This window comes from Acanthisitta chloris, unplaced genomic scaffold, assembly GCF_000695815.1.
Source record: "Acanthisitta chloris isolate BGI_N310 unplaced genomic scaffold, ASM69581v1 scaffold7186, whole genome shotgun sequence".
Taxonomy (NCBI): Eukaryota; Metazoa; Chordata; class Aves; order Passeriformes; family Acanthisittidae; genus Acanthisitta; species Acanthisitta chloris.
The window spans coordinates 56,162-75,518 of record NW_008677640.1 but is presented as its reverse complement, the minus strand read 5'-3'; the positions used below and the strand labels follow the sequence as shown (position 1 = coordinate 75,518).

Below are 19,357 nucleotides of genomic sequence, written 5' to 3'. Positions count from 1 at the left end.
GCTATGGTAAAACAATGGTCATGTGGCTTCATTGAGCCTGGAGAAGGACTGAGCTCACAGGATGCCACTGATGGCTAGAAAAGATGGAATTATTATAACTATTTACACAATCAGCTACACTAAGACAAGATACAGTAAGAGCAGCAAAAGCACTACTAATTATATTATTTGAAACTTAGTGTTCTCAACCCAACATAGGGAATTTTCATGGGGAATTTGCTTCATTATTTTCAAAATCAGCTAAATGATATGCTTCCAAAAAACTCTGGGCAAATGACAACTTATTCTTCAAGAAGACTGCTGTACAATTCGATGGGTGAAATAGCAAGATCATTTCTGTGGAATATATTCCCATTTCCCATCCTAATTACTGACGGATTAGTTAGTGTCACCGAAATTATAATAATTCGCCTAAGCAGCAGGTTTTTAAATAACGATGGAAATTGTATTCAGAAGCTGCTCTTCCACACATTATTTATACATACTGTGTCTGTTTACTCTCCATGCATGAGTGGCTATTTTGTCCCTAAAGATCCAAGATAACACGATAACAAGGATCCTACAAGCACATACACACATTCATCTTTTCTCACTTGTGAACATTTCCATTTACAGGACTATCATCACGTCTGCCAGCTGATGCCCTGCTGCATTTCACACTCCCTCTCCCCCTGCACATGCACCTACATGACCCGTGCAGAGGGTTGCTCATTCCAGCAGTGACCAATTCCCTCTCCATCTTCAGAAAGGATAGAAAACTTTCCAGTTTCAGTGAAGGTTGGAAGACCCACACTACCCCCCAAGCAAATCACTCTCCTGATCTCCTGCAAGAAACTGAGTCCCCCCCAGGGTCATACCATGTGCCATTTCAGATATTTTGGGGTATTTTCCTCCTTCCCTCAGTATGACTTCCAAAAGGCTGTGAGCTTTCTTCTTTTTTAGTAGTTCATTTGCACAAACAGAAACACTTTGTACTACACACAAGGAAGCCTTCTGGAATAGGCTAGGCATCACCAACCTGTCAGCACTATGCTGTTTTTAGCTGGCTGATTGCTTTTCCCCCTTCAAAAATAAACATAAATTATTTGGAGGAGAGAGCAAGATTTGTTTTCAAAGTAAACCAATCTCTCCAAATCTCCGCTGTCTGCACTCTCCCACTGCACCAGGGTAAGAGAACAACTCTCAGGCCATGCCCAGGAGGTTCCAAAAGCTGTGTGAGTACAAACCCAGGTGAGAATTTGCACTCTCTGCCAACCCCTCATCTCCACCAGTCCTGGACCAGACTGTGAGGCCAAAGTCCTGCAACAACACTAACACTTCACCCTACCCTGCACTCAGCACATGCAATATGAAAAGGCAGCATCACTGCTCCCATTTTACAGGGAGTACAAGAGGCAGCGAGGGCTCCAAGGACACTTGTCCTGCAGCAAGAGAGAGGATTATAACCTGGGAACACAGAGTATCTTGGGCTGGTACAACATCAAGAATGAAATGGACCTCGCTATGTCACAGAAATCTCACCTGTAAGCTACTCCCTGAGCCCAAAACTCATCTAATAATCATTAAAAAAAACATCAGTAGCAAAATATGTATTTTCATTATATCCCAGGATAATCCAGCAAAGGAAAGTTTTGGGGATTGCCACCCTGTCACAGACTCCTGACATGCTACTCATGGGAATGATACAGCTGAGGGCAGAACTGCTGTGTGTCCTCTTCCTGCACCCTTGTTCTCCTGGTGCAAGACATGCTTGGTCTTACCCTCCTTCTTACACTTTTCCTTCTTCAGTTCCATGAGAGCTATTTGAATCCTTGATCATTTCTCATTACACTTTTCCTTCTTCAGTTCCATGATTGCTATTTGAATCCTTGATCATTTCTCGTAGTGGTCTTGCAGAGAGAGAAAATGGAAGAAGATGTGAGTTAGTGTTCAGGGTGATCACGCCTAAGTGATGTTCTGGGGAACTGGGAGGGGAGAGAACCACAGCCCTGCACCACTGTAATCCCCCTTCCTCCCCACCCTCTCCCAGCTGCATGAATTCAAAATCAGCTTTAGGAAGTCTAAGTTGTGGAATACAAAGTAGAGCAGTATCAACTTCAGCAAAAGTCTACAGCACCCACCAAAGCACCAAAGCACAGAATCCTACCAGCACACCTCACCTGCTGGGGCAAGGCACCCTGGTGGGACGTGATGCTCAAAGAACCTCTGACTTCCAGGCCCAGAGCCCCAGCCAACACCAATAGTGTACAGCTCTTCCCTCCTCTGTGAAGAACACTCACAACAGCAGTGAATGCAAGTTCCAGGCAGTGCTGTTTTACATTCAGTTTGCACAGGTATAAATTGACTACTCAAGGCAGAGGAGAATCAGCTTCCTTTAGTAGCCAAAGATGAAGTGATGCTCTGTTTTCAGCTGTACAGCCTCCTTCTCTCAAAGCTCCCCATGCCACATGGGCCAGCTGCCCTTTGCCTTCCCTTCTCACAAAGATTATACATTCCCACACCACAACCTCCATTGCCGCAACACAGAAAGCACCAGATTTCCAGCAATGGGCAGAAAGGGAGTGAAATATTGGCCTCATGATGAAAGGCTCATATCCTCAACCTTTTCTCCTGGATCTGTGCTCAGACTTCATGCCTGACATACTTTGGTTTTATATGCAGGTCACTCAGTCATTCTTCTCACATGTACATCAGGCACTGCTGGAAAACGTGGCTATTATCCATCAAGTCCTTAGCTTTAGTCAGCTTCCAGTGGAAGAGTAATAGATGCACTTGTGTTGTCACATCATTGTCCAAAATGTCAGGGTAAAAAGCCCTGAACATTAACAACTCCCTAAGGAAATAAGTTCTTAGGAAAAAAAAATAGTATAGAAAAAAAAAGAGTGAGAGGGACAGAAAGATGCAGAGCTTCCCTTTCGTCAGGGATGAGTTATGCAGAAAAGTGCCCTGACCTGCACCATATGCCAGCCAAGCACCCACGCTAGGGTTTGATTTCAACTGAAGTTTACATTTTCTCCAGATAAAGCAACAAGTGCACATGTTGGCTTTAATTTCCAGAATCCAGAAACAGTCTTCTCTTTGGACATTATACATTAAAAGAGACATATCAGTTTGAAGGGTGAGTGTAATCTCGTCCCAGGGCACTTGCATTAACATTCAAACAGTGTGGTGAGGTGATAGCATCAGGCAGTGTAAATCTTCATAGACAGTAAAGGGAAAGGGGGGAAAAAGCAGCAGAGAAAAAGATGAAATCAAAGATGACAAGAAGCAGTAGTCAGAGTTAGGAGGAACTGGAGGTCAGGCACACAAACCAATCAAGGTGACGTGGTGATATTTTCCTGGTGTGGTCAACCTCTATGATCTGCTTTTAAAGGATTTGCTAAAGTTAAGAGAGAACTACGCAAAGCTTCAAAGCTTTTAAAGCCAGGTAAAATGTAGACATGAACAAAAATATTTCTTTGTTGAGATACGAGGAAGAAAAGTCAAGTGAAATGGAAGGGAAAGCAAACCCTGTCCTGAACAGCCTGAAGGTGAATTTTGGTGCCCTCTACTCACTAATCCCTAAAAGACTCCTAACCCACAGCTGCAAACCCTGCAGAAGAGCTGTTGCCAGTCCTGAAAGGCTTATGAAACTGGTACATATTTTTACATTTGCAGCTGCAAGTACACAATATTAAAACCTCAAATGAGAAAGATAAGGTACAGTAAGTCCAAGAGTGCTTTGTGTGCTCTGTTTCCATTTAGTGACCCTTTTTTACAACCTTGCATTGCAGCACAGTCAATACATGCAAGAAAGATGCATGTAAAAATTAGGAAATTAAATCAAAGTTAGACAAGACCATAGGAATCTGGCTCAGAGATGAGCAACATCACTAATTCAGTCACCTACACCAAATACATCCCTTCCCTCTCCAGTCTCAAATAGGAGAGGCACGGCCACACTCTCAGCATTGCATCCTACTTCCAGTTCCTTACTTGGGCTTGTGGATTACTAATAAGTAATTGATACACAGGAAATGAATGCGAAGCCACCACCGTGTCTGCTTCTGCATACAAATATCAGCAGCTGAATGTGCATCAGCAGCAACTGCTGCAGCTCTGCCATTCCTATGGCATTTCCAGTATGGACGTGCTTAAAATATCTCAGCAAAGGGTTACACTTGGTACAAATGATGCTGGTGTGACTGCTCAGTGCCTTTTCAGAGAGGGAACTGCAGAGGGCTGAGGGGGGTTAGATTAAAACAAAGATAATGTGTTATGCAGACACTACTCTGGATAAATATCTGGTGAAGAGGGAGACTTTAAGGGGCAACACAATAAGAAATCAAGATAAAGAGGAAAGGAGCACAAAGGCGAGTATACAGCTCCCCACACACTCAGCCTTTAGGGACAATCTTCCTATTTTTTACCCCTGGGAGCCAAAAAAAGCCCCCAAATTAATCTCTGTGCGCAGCCTAAATTCGTACTTAGTACCAATTCTGCTCCCGCATCTAATTCCTCCATGGCGTAAGATGCAACACTGTAAATAGGCTCATTTTCCTTATTTTATCAAATTGCTTTAACTTTCTCTCTGCAGCATTCTCCGAGGCTGGCAACACTGAGACGTGCAGGAAATGTAAATCACTTCCCTTTTGATATGATAACCGTAGCAGTGAATTGCATCCCAGAAATCAGCTCAGGATTATAGCTGAGAACCCGCTGAAAGGCACTTAGCTGTGGCGTGGTGCCAGAAGGGTAAACTTCAGCTGGCAGGTCAGTGGAAACCACGCTCAGGTCTTGGGAAAGAAGAACAATATGTAACATCCAGCTACCTGCAGCTCTACAACCCCCAAGCCAACAGCCTCAGGGTCAATCTATAATTAAAAGATGCAAACAGGTGTTAAAAACAAGTGTGTAGTTAAGTATGCAAATACATGGGAAAGCTCTATTAAATATGAATGAGCACCTAGCGACAGCCAGAGGCTGTAAGATAAAATCTATCTGCCAGACAAACACAGATGTATATATAAACAACCACTTAAAAAAACCCCTGCATTTCCTGCATGGAACTATTTGTGGTAGGGAACATTATAATAATCATTTTAATCATGTATCATTTATATAAATAATTCTTTTTTTCAGTTTGAGAGATTCAGAGGATGTTGGAATGCTAATAAAGATAATCAGAATGTGAAAATAATTGTTCTCCTAATGCCTTATTTTCATGTGTAAACGACACTGGTAACAGCTACCAGAGTTAACCCTGGGCCAGAACTCCACTGAATTCAGTAGTGCACAAACTAAGAGAAAAATCTGTCTGAACCCTAAGGAATTTGCAGCTCTAGCAGCAAAGAGGCAGCAGATGGATATAGACAGAAATAATCAAGAAATAGTAGCTAACAAGGCAGGAGTTAGTCTCAGCAAACCAAATCCCTGATTGCTGTGAGCCTTGTACAGGCAGCACAACAAAGATGAGTTTTGATCATCGAGGCCTCGCAACACATGAAGCTCTGCACATCCTTCATCTCTGCCGCTGTGCTCCATCTGTTGCCTCCACGCTCGCTGGCAATTCTGTCTCATTCTCCCACTAAACTTAGTTTTTAAACACAAAAGCTCTTCAGGCCAAGGAGTATCATGTATGACCTCAGCCTCCAGCACTGAGCATAGTAGGGTTCAAACTAGGGTGCTAGAGACAGATAAAACTGCTTATGAACAAAATGGCTCATGAACAATAATGTTTATTAATAACTAGTCCAACATAGTATGAGCATGTTCGCACACAAGCCTAAAGTCAAAACTAACACACACAAACTCCGAGTAAAACAATAGAGGCAACCATCAATACCTAAGCAACTGTGCCTTCTGGTGGCTTTTATTGAGTCCACACACCCCTTGCTCTAAATCTGAACCATGCAGAGGAGAGGTAGAGCAGCTGGCACATAATTACCTCGTGAAACTAAGACACACCATCAGTAAATGCATGTACTATGCCCAATCTCAGCTGGAATCTCCAGAGGCACCACACTGCAGACCACAGCAATCAAAACGAGCCTGACAGACAAATAGCTGGACAAACGACTCCCATAAAGATATTTAAAACATCCTAAACCAGTTTTTTGTAACAGAGATAACATCTACAGGATACAGCACTCCTGCTGGAAGGTTTTATTTCAGCACATTTGACTCAATGACCTGCTTATTACTAGACCATTCAGACTAACTTCAAGGCAATGAAGTATTTCATTGGTATAACCAAACGTGTCTTTCATGACACCAGACCATTCCACATGGCTTTCAGGTTCTTAAATTAAATGCTTAGAATGAGAGGGGGAAATAAAAGTCTGCTCTACAGCATCAATCCATCCCTTCCACATGCCCAGCTGGACCTGCACTCTAGGCAAGTGCTGCTCTTCCAGCCTCAATTTCCACACCATTCTCAAAGGGTTAAACAACAGATATATTTTCCAGTCACTATTTTGTGTTTGTTTATTGTATATTATTTTTCCCCCCTTGCACATCTCCCAAAGACCAAAAGCAACTGACAGAAAATACTGCTTAGAGTCACAGAGACTTCACTGCAGTTTAGTGTGTTCCATATCTATTAATTACATTGTGTTTTCAGCAAGATGTAGTGCAAAGCAGGGTATGAAGGCAGCTCCTACATAAAGACATGCTCAATAAAGTGTTAGCTGCCACTTCAATACTTCAACATGCAATGTGACAGATTTTCCAATGCAATTCAAACCTCGAAAGTGGCAAAGAAATGGCATGTAAATGGACCTTGCTTGCTCTTAAATCACTGTTAGCAAATTTTAATATCTTTAAGTCTGATAGTTTCAAATCAGGCCTATTTAACTTGCAAAGGTAGGTCAGGTTTTATTGATCACTCCTAATGCTTATAAACGCAGTCTTAAAAAAAAAAAAAAAAAGAAAAAAGAGAGCACTGAGATACACAGCTTGGCTGATAAAGGCTCACTGGAAAAATATCTGATAATATTTACAGTCTTCAAGCTCTGCTGTTGTAAGTGCAATTTCTATACACACCAGAATGCAGATTACAGGCTTGCCAGTTCATACTGGAAAGGGAAATAAAGAGCCTTACCAGAGTGAAGGTGGATTACTATTTGCATTTACTGAAAGCACGACTGTAAACTTCTAGACTACAGTCACAGCAGCCCAAGTCCATTTACTTCTCAGTTATCATTCCTATACTCTTTTTCAATGAAATATTTTGTGCCTGGATTTCCTATGCAGAGTCCATACTATGCCCTGAATTTTGCACTATGAACAAGTGGTGACATTATCCAGTTGCTATAGAAATAAGACCGGTTATTGTTATTTATATTATGGCATCACTTAGAGGTGCTTATAATTAATCAGAGTTCCTTCTTCTACAGCTCTCAGAGAAGGACCAGAGAAGTAGCAGCTTGCAATACTGATGAGGATTTTTTAATGCACAAGGGCTGACTATTTGCAGGACCTAGGTTTTAAAGAAACGAGATGACAAATAAAGGAAAGAAATATATGTGATCTGACTAAGGGCTAGTGATCCAGGCAAAGTCTAAGTAAAAAGAAGTGCAGCATTTTCCACCCACATGGCTAAGCTCAGATCAAACATATTGCAAGATCTAAATAGTCTTACTTGATACAGCTTTTTGCTTCCCTGCCCTGGCTGTTTGCAAAGGATTTCACTTATGAACCACCACTCAGAAAAAGTATTTTTCCATGCAAAACTAAACATGACTTTCACTTTATTTTTGATGCCAAGCTAAAATAAAACCACAATGAGTTTCCAATTGATACCTGATATATCACTCCCATTCCAACTATTAAATACTAATTTTTGTGGCCTGAAAGAGAGTCTAAGTATAATATTTGCAGACATATAAACATATTTAAAAATCCACTAGCAGTTAATATACAAGGACACAGGATTTCTGGGGTCTATTCTACTGCAGACTTCTAGTGCAACTCTAGTTCCTTAATAAACCTTTACACCAGGCTTCCTCCTCCCTCTAATGAACAGGTGAGCTGCAGAAATGGATCACTGCCTAGGATGTGCTCTGGAGCTATGCTGTCAAAGAGTTGGAAGAGCTAAATAGTATAAATTTCCATCAACGACTTCAGGCAATTATCAAATGTTTATTAGCCTCCAAAGTGAAGGCTAATAAACCTGCTTATTTTAGCAGATAAAGTCAAATTACCTTGACTGAAGTTGGTAAGTGTTGGAAGATGAACAGCTCTCGCCCCATATGCTTTAAGTTATTGGTGATGAAATGTCAGCTCAAAAAAATGAAAGATGCTTCCCAGTTATTTAGGCAGTATGAAACTCGGGCAGTTATTTTCCAGGAAACATGGCCTGCCTGACAGGTTTTAAATGAATAAAAGTGATATTATTACAATTATCATTAGAAGAAGATGTCCCTCATCAAAATGTGTCTAGATTTTAATTGACAAGGTCTGGGTTAATGCTGTGAAAATGTCAATGAAAGCAAAGCCTGTGGCTCAAACTAATTGTCAGCACTGAGCAACCTCCACCTCTAACCCACCACAGATTTATCACTCTGTGCACACTGTACTTATGACAAGAAATGCTTGAATTAATCATTAACAACTAAAAATTCCTCCCAGATAGAAAACAAGCAGAGTGCAGGGCTGCCCACCTTCCTTTTCCCAAGCTCCTTAACCAAGGAGAGGTGCTGACAAACCTTCCTAAGGAGACCTTTTGGTTGTTGTTTTGCCACCTTTTCTATTAAGAGCATTCCAGGGGAAACTTTCAGTGGTCCTCTCTGTTTTGGTGGCACCTCTGGGGGCAGCACAACACCACAGAGAAGGACTTACATCTCCCTTACTTCAGTCATAAACTCAGTAACACTTTGGAAGGTGTCACCCCTCAACTGCAGCGCCAGTAGCACCACTTCTCCCACCCAGTTTGATACATTAAGTGCAAAGGGGGTCTGTAGAAAATTTCCTGAATTCTCTATTTTAGTTATATTTCCTCTATCCCAGCATGCTGGCATAGACCCACCAGAATATCACTGGGCAGAAGAAGAGAAGCAGAGAACCTCCAGTACCTTACAGAGGCATGAGGCCTGCCAGGGAAATGGATTGATCCTTAGCCTCAGGTCACCTTTTACAGTCTTTACTCAGAATGTGTTGGTTCTCAGCTTCTCCATCTGTGTGGGTGATGGCATCATCACAGCATAGCTTGAACATACATCAACTTGGTGGTTGCCCCCAACCAAGTCTTTGTATGACATCTAATGCAAAACTCAGGTGGTTCCTTCTCATACAACATTAAGCTTGGAAAGCACAACAGCATCAGGAAGAAATGAGGAGAGGAGTCTCCAGAAGCATCCAGGGCCAGTTCCTGAGGTGGAGGAAAAGGAATCTGGCCACTAATGTCAAAGGCACCAAGCTTGTCTGACATGATATAAATGAAGTTACTTATCCCACCCAGTAAAGAGTGAAAAAAAAAAATAATTAAAAATCTCCCTGTTAGGAGAAAATAACAGATGGCATTTACTATGATGAAGGAATAAGACCTTGCTTAGAGGGTGCCAGTGCCAAAAGTGGCTCTGCCAACCCCTTCCGAGTAACTGGGATGCAAAGCCTGAGGGAGGTGTCAGCCCATCAACAGAAATGCTGTTCACTTCCCTGTCCCTTTTCTCCCAGAGGTGAAAGGTAACCATTTCTCCTCCCATTCACTACAATGACTCTGCCTTTCGAGTTTTTGCTGTTTTCTATGTATTCAACACAGAAACTACGAGCTGCAAAGTTCCCATTAAACGGTGCCAACAAGAACTCTCTTTTCACAGCTAATGCTTGTCTGCACACATTGTCTCTTTTTCCAAACATTTTCAGTATGTTTTAGCTTTCTTTCATTAGACATTCATGATTATTTGCAGCACATCTAAACCTGTCCAACAGGTTCGTGCTTCCAAATACAGTCCCTTGGCTGCAAAAAATCAACATCACAGCACTAGAAAGTAGAGTTTGTGTCAATGAGGAGGGAGAGTTCAGGAAGAGGTAAATAGAAGCCAAGACATCATGATTTGTGTCAGTGACTTCCACCATGCAGCAATTTGGCCCTGTACAAAATCCTAAGTATTTCCCAGAGCATCACCCCTCAGTTAACCATCAAATCAGTCAGCAACCATGACAATAAATTGCATAATAAAAATGTACAAAGTGAAGACTTCTTGTACCTAAACTGAAAACTTGAACAGCCAAAATGATTTTTCTGGACTAAAGAGACACTGTTAGAGAGCAAATATCTCTGTAACACTTCACACTTGTTACTGTTGTGGCTTTGCAAAGCTGTTTCCATTATACCCTTCACTTCCCTTTGGACTAAGCAGAGGCCTCATTGAGGAAAGTTACACCAGATGCTCATTTCTTTAGCTCAACCCCAAATAGCCACTTACAAATTTGTCAGGGCTTTCCAAAACCCTATCTCTTTCAGGTTCTTTCATACATCTTAAAGAGCTCCCTAAGGAAGGGCATCTTTGGCACTTGCATTGGGCTGTGCTGGCTCTGCAGTGCTCAGCTCAAGCTGGTAGGACCCAATCTGCAATTATGAGATCAGAACAACTCCTGAAGTAAACACGATGATGGGGGTTCCAGCCATTACTTCTGTGATCCTTAAGACAGGGGTTGTCCAGGGACAGAACTGCTCCTTCAGGTAATTACATTCCCAGCACTACCTCCTGCCTGTCAAACTCTTCCCCTTCCACGTAAGAGGCCAGTTTTTGAGGATCTTTATGAAATAAATATGTCACCCTGAAGGATGAAAATATAATAAGCTGCAGCTCATCTGAACCTGAACATTACCAAGTCACCACTATCCTGAAACATAAAATGTTGCTCCCTGACTGCACAGGGGACATGGATGACTTCTCCATCACACACAAGTCTTTATCAACTTGGATGTGCAATTAAGCTAACATTTGTCCAATAAAAAGCAAACATTAGTATCTGGGTGGTGTCACAGCTGCAGACAAAGCCATACAGGCTCTAGAGCATCCTGAGTGATCAGTCCCATATGAGACATTCTCCACTAAGCTTTGTTCTGGCAACATTCCCACTATTTGAGGAAGGAAATACTGTATTCTCTCTTTTTTTTTTCTGCAAGACTGGATGTAAAGCTTGGAAAGCAGAACAGCCTTAACTACATGGCAGGAGGATGGTAGTTCATAATTAATTTTCCACATCAACTGTTGGCTGCCCTCCTCTTCCTCTCTGCTAGGCTGCAAACTGTCAGTGGATACTTATCCAAAGAGCAGACATGACACAGACAAAAAAAGCATTATTATTATTAGATAGCACTTTACGGTGTGTGCTAGCCAAAAATCAGAGGTAAATGAGCCTGGGCATAGTGAGAGTAGTACCAGTGCAAAGGCAGCTCTGTCTAAAGCTGCTTATCATGTAAGACACGCAAAAACAAAGGAGATAGAAAAGCAGGATGGAGAGAGCAAGACAGAAAGGAGAAGGCTGCAGAGGGACAGGGAAATATGTTTTCATATGAAAGTTTTGAGCCAACTAATTGCAAAACATCCACAGCCCAAAGAAACACATGCGATTTTCCACCCCAGCTAGACTCTCCCCCAGACATGGTCCTTGAGCCAAGCAGCAGATCTGCAGAGGACAAAGGGCTCCAAACTGCTTTGTCCTCTGAGGGAAGAAGGTGTGCTTCACTCAGAGCTAGCATTTTCCACTTCTCAGTCTCCAAAACTCTCAAATACCAGTGTTCAAAGTAATTACAAGGAGGTTGTTGGTCCTTGCAGGGGAAAGGTCTCCAGAAGAAAATAAACCACTACTTCATCATGCCCTCTGAAGCACCACTACAAACATCAGAGCCCAGAAGGCAGAGCCACAGGCTGACAGCCAAGGAGCAAGGCCATTTGTATGACTTTGGGCAGATCCATTGACTTCTCAGTACTTCAAGAGCACAGGTAAAGGACTATTATATTACTGCTCTGTGATTGATATCTTAAGAATCTCATGTTAGTTTTGGAGTTTCTTATTTTCTTAGAGAAATTCTACTCAGTTCTGCTGCTGCTATCAGCTTTTTAATTCATTTTACAACAAGATATTTGTTATCAGAAACTGTGCTTTGATATGTGTCAGGTTGATGGATTCAATAAAAGCCCTGTCAGGAGAAGCTGAGTGAATAGGGTTGCAGAAGTAGTGTCATCAAGGGAATTGATACGTTAACAGCCTTTCTGCTGATCTTGCAACAAAACATGCAAACATAATAGGTGTTTTATTTCCTCACCCTGGCAAGACAGTTCAGAGAAACACTGGAAAACATTTCTGTTAATGTTACTCTTGCAAACAAGTTCAGCCTGCTCACTGATGAAAAAAACATATGTAAAACACAATCCTTGTGCTGTCCTGTTGTCCTGTTTGGTGTGCAAAATTCACTCCAGAAGAATAAAGGCTTTATTGAAAATACAGCTTTGAATTTCACTTTGGGAATTTGAGCAGACATCCTGTGATGCTCCAACTGAAATTTTCCTTCCATAATGTCAGAGGACAATTTTCCAGCCACATTTTCAGACACAGCCTGTAGACCTGCACCCCTCAGAGAGCCATTGAAAAGTTGCACTAGGGTCTTACTTCGACAGCCAAACCACAGGCACCTAAAATCAGTGTTTGATTCTGATTTAACGAATGGAATCGCATAAGAAGCAAGAAAAATTCAAAGAGAAAAATTATAACTTTTTATCAGACCACATAATATAGGGAGTGAGAGAAGGACACCTGCCCACTGCTCTACTATAAGTCAAGCAGGGCTTGGATATGCAAAGTTTCTGCTTCACCTATCAGAGCATCACAGCTGCAACATCACCTCTGCACTGCCCTGTAACTCAAAGAGGTGTTGTTAACTGGAACTGATTTACAGAACATCTGGAAAAAAGTTTAAAATGGGATGCTGAGATTCAGCTTTTCGAAAAGAGAAATAATATTACAGTCTAAACAAAGCAAAGGGAAAATCTCCACAGCAATTAATCTGAAAAAGGTGAATTACATTGAGGATTTATGCTCATGTAATGAAGACAATTAATTGCTACGAGAGCCATAAAACATTAAATGAACAGGGTTTTTTTCCAATTCTACTTGCAAGATAAAATTTATTAACTATGTTTAATGGCTACTTAAAATTTTTCTCTTACATATTTATTAAATGTGCCTTTTCAGCAGAACAGAACATTTTACTAACTGGATTCTACTAATCTAAAAATGAGCAATTTCAGAAAAAAATATTACCCTGCATGTTATCTGCAGATCCATTTGAAATAATTTCTTATACAATAAGATTACTATCACCACAATTGCATAAATGCTGCTAAAAGGGATTCTGCTCTTCTCACATGAGCAAACACTCTGCTGCAAAGATGAATGAGTTCAGCTCACATTATTTGGACAGATGTTTCAGTTTCCAGCAGAGATATGGAGCAAACGTTGAGTCCTGATGTCATTTGGTGTTACTGTAATCACTTAATTAAAAGCACCTCTCCTAGGGAGAGCAGGACATGTGGAAGAAACTAGCTTATATTGGAGCAGTGACCTCAACCGGATCCACATCCCAATCTGGTGCTTTGCACTATAGACTCAGCTGCTCTGCCAAGGCTATCTATGTGCCTCCAGCTGTGGGTATCAGATGCAGCTTCTGCAGCCAGATCACATGCAAATCAGAGACAGAGCTTCACCTCTTAAAAATGACCTAGGAGTGACTCTGTTCTTTATTCACCATATGTAAAATGGGCATAAGTAGCACTTCAGTCTTAGAAGGGTGTCATGAGAACAGATGAAGTCAATGGTAGTCAAGTATTCTGGTAAATTTGCATGAGACACAGAACCATAGAATCACTGAATTTAGGGGTTGGAATGGACCTTACAGATCATCCAGTCCCAACCCCCTGTCCTGGGCAGGGACACCTCCTCACTAGATCAGGTTGCTCAAGGCTCATCCAGCCTGGCCTTGAACACTGCCAGGGTTGGGGCAGCCACCATGTCCCTGGGCAACCTGTGCCAGTGTCTCACCACCCTTAGAGTAAAAAACGTTTTTCTTGCATCCAACCTAGACTTTCCCTCCTTTAGCTTGAACCCATTACCTCTTGTCCTATCACTGCAGTTCCTAACACAGAGTCTCTCTCTGGCTCCCTTGTAGGCTCTTCAGATATTGAAAAGTTGCTATGAGGTCTCCATGCAGTCTTCTGTTCTCCCTAACATGAGGAGAATTGATAAAGAAGGGTCTCAGCTACTTCAGTGAGAAATAACAGTTTCGCCAACTCTTTAAGCTTTAGCATGATCTTCTCAGTTTGCAATGGTCTTCTTAAAGATGATTTTTCCTTATAATATAAGAGCCAAGTTTTTAGATCTGACAGTGACAAAGTAAAATGCAAAAATATAGCCAAAGTCCAACCTAGAGCTTAATGCCTAAATCAATTGTATAGAAAATGCTCTTTGACCTCTCAAACTGTAAGGTTCTACAAAGTCCTGCACAACTTCTGCACTGGATTACCATTCATCCTGCAGACTGAGACGTGAACTGAGAGTTGGATCAGCTCAGGTGGGAAGGACTTGGGGAGCTCATCTAACCACCACCCTGTCCAAGGCAGGGGCAGCACCACGGTCACACCAGCAACCAACCTCTCTGGAGCATATCCTCACATGCCATGGGACCCCCTGTGTACCCAGCAAAACTCACACTCTCATTGCAAGAAAGATTAACATGCTTCAACTTACAAATCTCAAACATTACAAAAGGAATAAGCAAACTTACTGCGATTTCCACGTTACAACAGTGCAAAATTTTTCTCTGCAAGAGTCAAGAAGCTCTTTTGATTATGAAATACCTCTCCTACAGCCTTCCCTTTTAAGTGTTATAATCACAAGAGCAGGAGCTTGGAAATAAACAAAAGTGAAGAGGATAACAAGAGCAGGAGCAATGTTTAACAACCTCTTCTAGGAACCAGGCACCACCAGAGCACACAGACAACCAGAGCAAGCAGCACAGTGGTTTAATGATGGGAACCTCTCCCTGACAACGGTGTTGTTTTCTTGAAATGCCTGTACAAATTAACAAGGTATGCTGTGGTTGGAACAGACCTTTCTTGACCCTCAACATTTAAAAGTTAAGCACCTAATTTAAGCTATTCCCACCAGCTTTTCCCTGCACTCGCTGGAGACGAGCAGACTCTGCTAAGCGTGAGAGCTTGAGCCTACAATTTCCAGAGGTAACACAACTGGTGCAACCAGATCAAAGGCAAGAGAATTAATGCACACACGTCTAGATGCATAATGTTTTCTTAGACACGTTTAGGAAAGCCTTGATTTGGGTTTTCCCCCCCTCCTAGACACGTTTAGGAAAGCCTTGATTTGGTTTTTTCCCCCCTCCACCACTTACACCAAGTGCAGGTGTTACACTGCTGCGTCTTTTTCCCAGCAAGACTTATACTTCTGGTTCAGTCATATAAGAGAAGTCAATACTCATGTGTTAAATGAAAAAGGATAGCGTCATTTCATTCCATTCTACTGAGATCTGGGAACCATTGATTTAAATTTGGGTGGGTTTTTTTTTAATCAGCAACCTTTGCCTTCATAGAAGTAACTTGACCTAGATAAAAGAAGCTGTAGAATTAAGACCATATCACCCTAAAAGCTTCTATAGCACAATTTTAATCCACAACACATTTCTGAAGTCCTGGCTTCCAGGTTGTTGTTAAAAGATAGTTGCATATTGCCTTGATACAGTTCCAGCATATCCAAGGCAATGTTTGTGTGGATAGGAGAACCTCCACACAGGCAAAAATGTTAAGTGCTACACAAGAAAGGGACATACAAATATACAAGAAATTGGTAACAGGATTTCTGTCCTTGGCAAACAATGAGAATATACAGAGCAAGAAGAAAAGCACAGGGCTATATTACAAATAGACTGCCTCTTTTTTCCATCTCTGACGCTCAGAACTGCAGATATCAGGGAAACACGAGTGGGACTTGCAAAATGTGGGTTTCTACCACCAAGTGTACCTCACCAACAGCAACACACAACCATCAGCCAAGGTTTTGTTCAATGAAGCACTTGATACAAAATACACCCCTTCAAGCCCAAGGTTTTAAAAACACTTCACTCTTGATGAACACTTGCCAAATTCGGAGAGAGCAAAGGTTATTTACAGTTGCAGGCATGGCATGTATACAGCAATAAGCACAAAGGCTGCTAGTTTTCTATTTTCCCCGTATGTAGATATTCAGAAGAGACAAAAAAACAAAAGGGGGAAAATTACATACCTTACCAAACCTGAATGTTGAACACAACTCCTTTCAGAGCAACATTGGTGTGAAGGTAAGTTCCTCAGGCGACCACCAACCGCAATTCCTTTCCGAGCCCCACAGAGGCTCCAGCTCTCCCTTGCCCGTATCCCTGAGGAAGATGCAGTGTCCTCCAGTATTTCAGAGCCTCAGCTGCAGAAGATACTGCACAGGAAAAAAAAAAGAAAGAGAAGAAGGTGTGGCATTAAATTCTGGGGTCACTTGTTTGGCAGATTCAGAGCAGAGCACAAGACAACATTGGATAGGAATGAAATGTCAAGCCAGGACAGAGAGGCTGTGACAATCCATCATGTGTGGCACCTTTGGAGGGCAATCGTTGAATTCAAGAACTGTGGAGCAAAGCTATTCTTGCTTTACAGTACTTTTACATTGTCCCTACACCAGGAAATGAATGGCAGCCTGGCTGCTTTATATTCCAGTACTGCATGTAAAAGTATGCACTTCTCCATAGGGAATATTTTAATTCATTATGGCATTTCTGAAGAATAACAGGACTTTCATATTAAAAGCAAAGACATCACCTCAGTCTTAATACTTTGCACATTAAAACAGCCCTCACTCGAGGAATTCAAAGCTCCTGAAAAGGCAACAGGTCACCTTAGGAGCTTACAGCAGATCAGAAGTTGTGAGTCTCAGCCCAACACTTAGCAGTTCTCAAAGTTCAGCCTCCAATACAATTGTCAGAGACAAGTAAATGGCCTGGGGTTTTCTGGGAGCAGGAGTCTCAGCATCACCACATTTTCTAGCTCAGTATCACTTCTAGATGTGTCCAGTGTTTTCAAGATGTCTGAAGGCACTGAACATGGACGTGGAGGCCTCACTGCAAACACCCAGGTGAGAAGACGGTGATGGAAATGGCAGCAGCACTATCAGCAACCAGAAACCTCAGAGAAGCACTGTGAAGTTCAAATGGTCATCCCTGTCATTGCATTGATCATCCTTAATCCCTGGCATATGGGAAAACACTCAGTGAAGCATCCTTCCCTCATCCAGACAACACAGTCTGTAAAGCAAAACCAGGCACAGCAGCACAAAGCAGGTGAGGACTGAGGAAAGAGCAGGATCCAACCTCCCTAGGTCAGGTGCATGTATGCTACATGGTTTGTGTCCTTAAACCAGGCTCAGACGTGCTTTCCTAGCTTTAACTCAGCAGCCCTGACCATACTCTAACTTTGACTAGAAATGCAGGAAAAAAACCAAAAGGCAAAGAGGAAAAAAAGAGATATTCAGGAGATCTCCTTCATAGCATAAAGCGTGTAGCAGCTTGAAATACCACAAAATCCCATTAGAGTTTCACAAAAAATCCTGAACCCATGAACAGGTTACATCTATCTGGAAAACCTGTTAGCTTTTTGGGCTTGCAAGAAGGAAGATTTCAGTAATCAGCATGTGAACCTGTGCACACTGAAAGTTAGGGTCATACTGCCTTATACAGTTACAAAGAGACAGAGAGAAATATACTCTTTTTTAACTATTATTTTTTTAAGCCAAAGTTCACATAGCAAGCATGGTCACACAGATAAGAATAATCAAAAATATTCGCTTTTTTTAGCACTAATTACTTTGCTGGACTTTGTGTAAGTGGTTTATGTTACACCTAAAGGCTCTACAAGTAGAACACCTTGTGAGATACCCACAACAGGAGCCAGGATGGCAGGCCCTGCATTTCTTGGTACACACTTTCAGACTTTCTGGCTCTCTTCAACTCAGACATGAAGGACAAAAGTGGACCTTCACAGTTCCTGTCGTCTTCCAGGCTAACCATGAAAAATCAGACTGCCAGCTGAAATGGCTGCTGAATGACTTATGGGTATAGAAATGGCTGATGCTGCAGTAGTTTGATCTGCAGGCAGCAGCAAGACCTAATTTTACTGCTTTTAAGGGATTTTATCTCTGGAGACCACAGTTACAATTACTTTTTCATTTTTACTCATAAATTGTAACGCAGAATAGTCATGAAGAAAATCAGTGCTACATTTTTGTGCATTAACCACAGCATCAGCTGAGCTGAGTAGTGAAAGTAACAGTAATAGGACTAGATCATCATTGCAAGCTGAGTGCAGGAGCTTGGTCTCAGGTTGGAAAAGATGTGGGTTTGAAAGCTCCTGTTTAGCACAGCTTGCCAATGCTCATCAGAAGCAAATCTCTTGGGTAAGAAGTTGGCAAGTTGCCTTAAGATGCTGCTATATATGCATACAGTGTTTCTGTATCGTTTGAATTCCTGCTCTGCTGGATGCATCCTCAATCCCACAACCAGCAGAAACATGAACTTCCAGCTCTTGGGGAAGACAGAAAAACCAAGCTACCCTCTTCCTTGTTGCTGCCAAGCCATTGCCTGGTCCAGACTGAAAGTGCAGAGTACTACAAACATGCAGTAATGTGAAGGACGAGAAGTAAGGGAAAGTGTGGACATGGAGGGGAAAACAGCCCAACAGCCATTGCATTATGACAAAATACTATAGCTGTGCACCATTCCTGCCTCTTACAATACACAAAGATGGTGCAACGTAACAAAATAAAATCCATGGGCAGATTTCCAGTGAGCAGCAAAGTGCAGATGCTCCAGCGTGAACGCAACAGGCTTCCTCCACACTCTGATGCTGTGCATCACACAAATACATGGAGGGAGGCAGGTCAGGGACCATCCTAGTCAACAACAGAGTAAGGTAAAAGGCTGCAAAAAATTAATGCAAGGAAACCATCATGAGCTGTAATTTGTATTGGCTCAGACATTTCCAGGGGGAGAGGGGGGAAGAAGAAAAAAATTATAAAAAGAACATATGCCAATTCTGTTGCCCAAACCTGCATGATTTTGCAGAAAACCTCCATATCAGTAAGTCACTGCTGAATTGGTGGTCAGTGTCCTAACAGGCAACTGGTTTCCCTCTCACAATCAAGGAACCTGGAGAGTCCATCACAAGCTCCCGAGATGCTTCTCGGGCTTCCTGGACTTTGGGCAGCTCTAGTGAGCAGCTGCCCCGAGGGCTGGGAAAGCTCAGGCTCATGGTGGGCTGACAGAGCCAGTACCCATGCT

General features: G+C 42.1%; 1 protein-coding gene across 1 annotated transcript in view; it reads right to left on the bottom strand.

The window, feature by feature from the left end:
* The window catches only part of SGCD (sarcoglycan, delta (35kDa dystrophin-associated glycoprotein)), a gene marked incomplete at its 3' end in the record, with an annotated part of 155,217 nt that extends 136,576 nt beyond the window's left edge, over window positions 1–18,641 (bottom strand). The window contains exons 1-2 of the mRNA XM_009076597.1: window positions 18,630–18,641; window positions 16,282–16,401 (exon numbers count right to left, since the gene is read on the bottom strand). The remainder of the gene's footprint in view (window positions 1–16,281; window positions 16,402–18,629) is intronic.
* Between the last annotated feature and the right edge of the window lie 716 nt (window positions 18,642–19,357).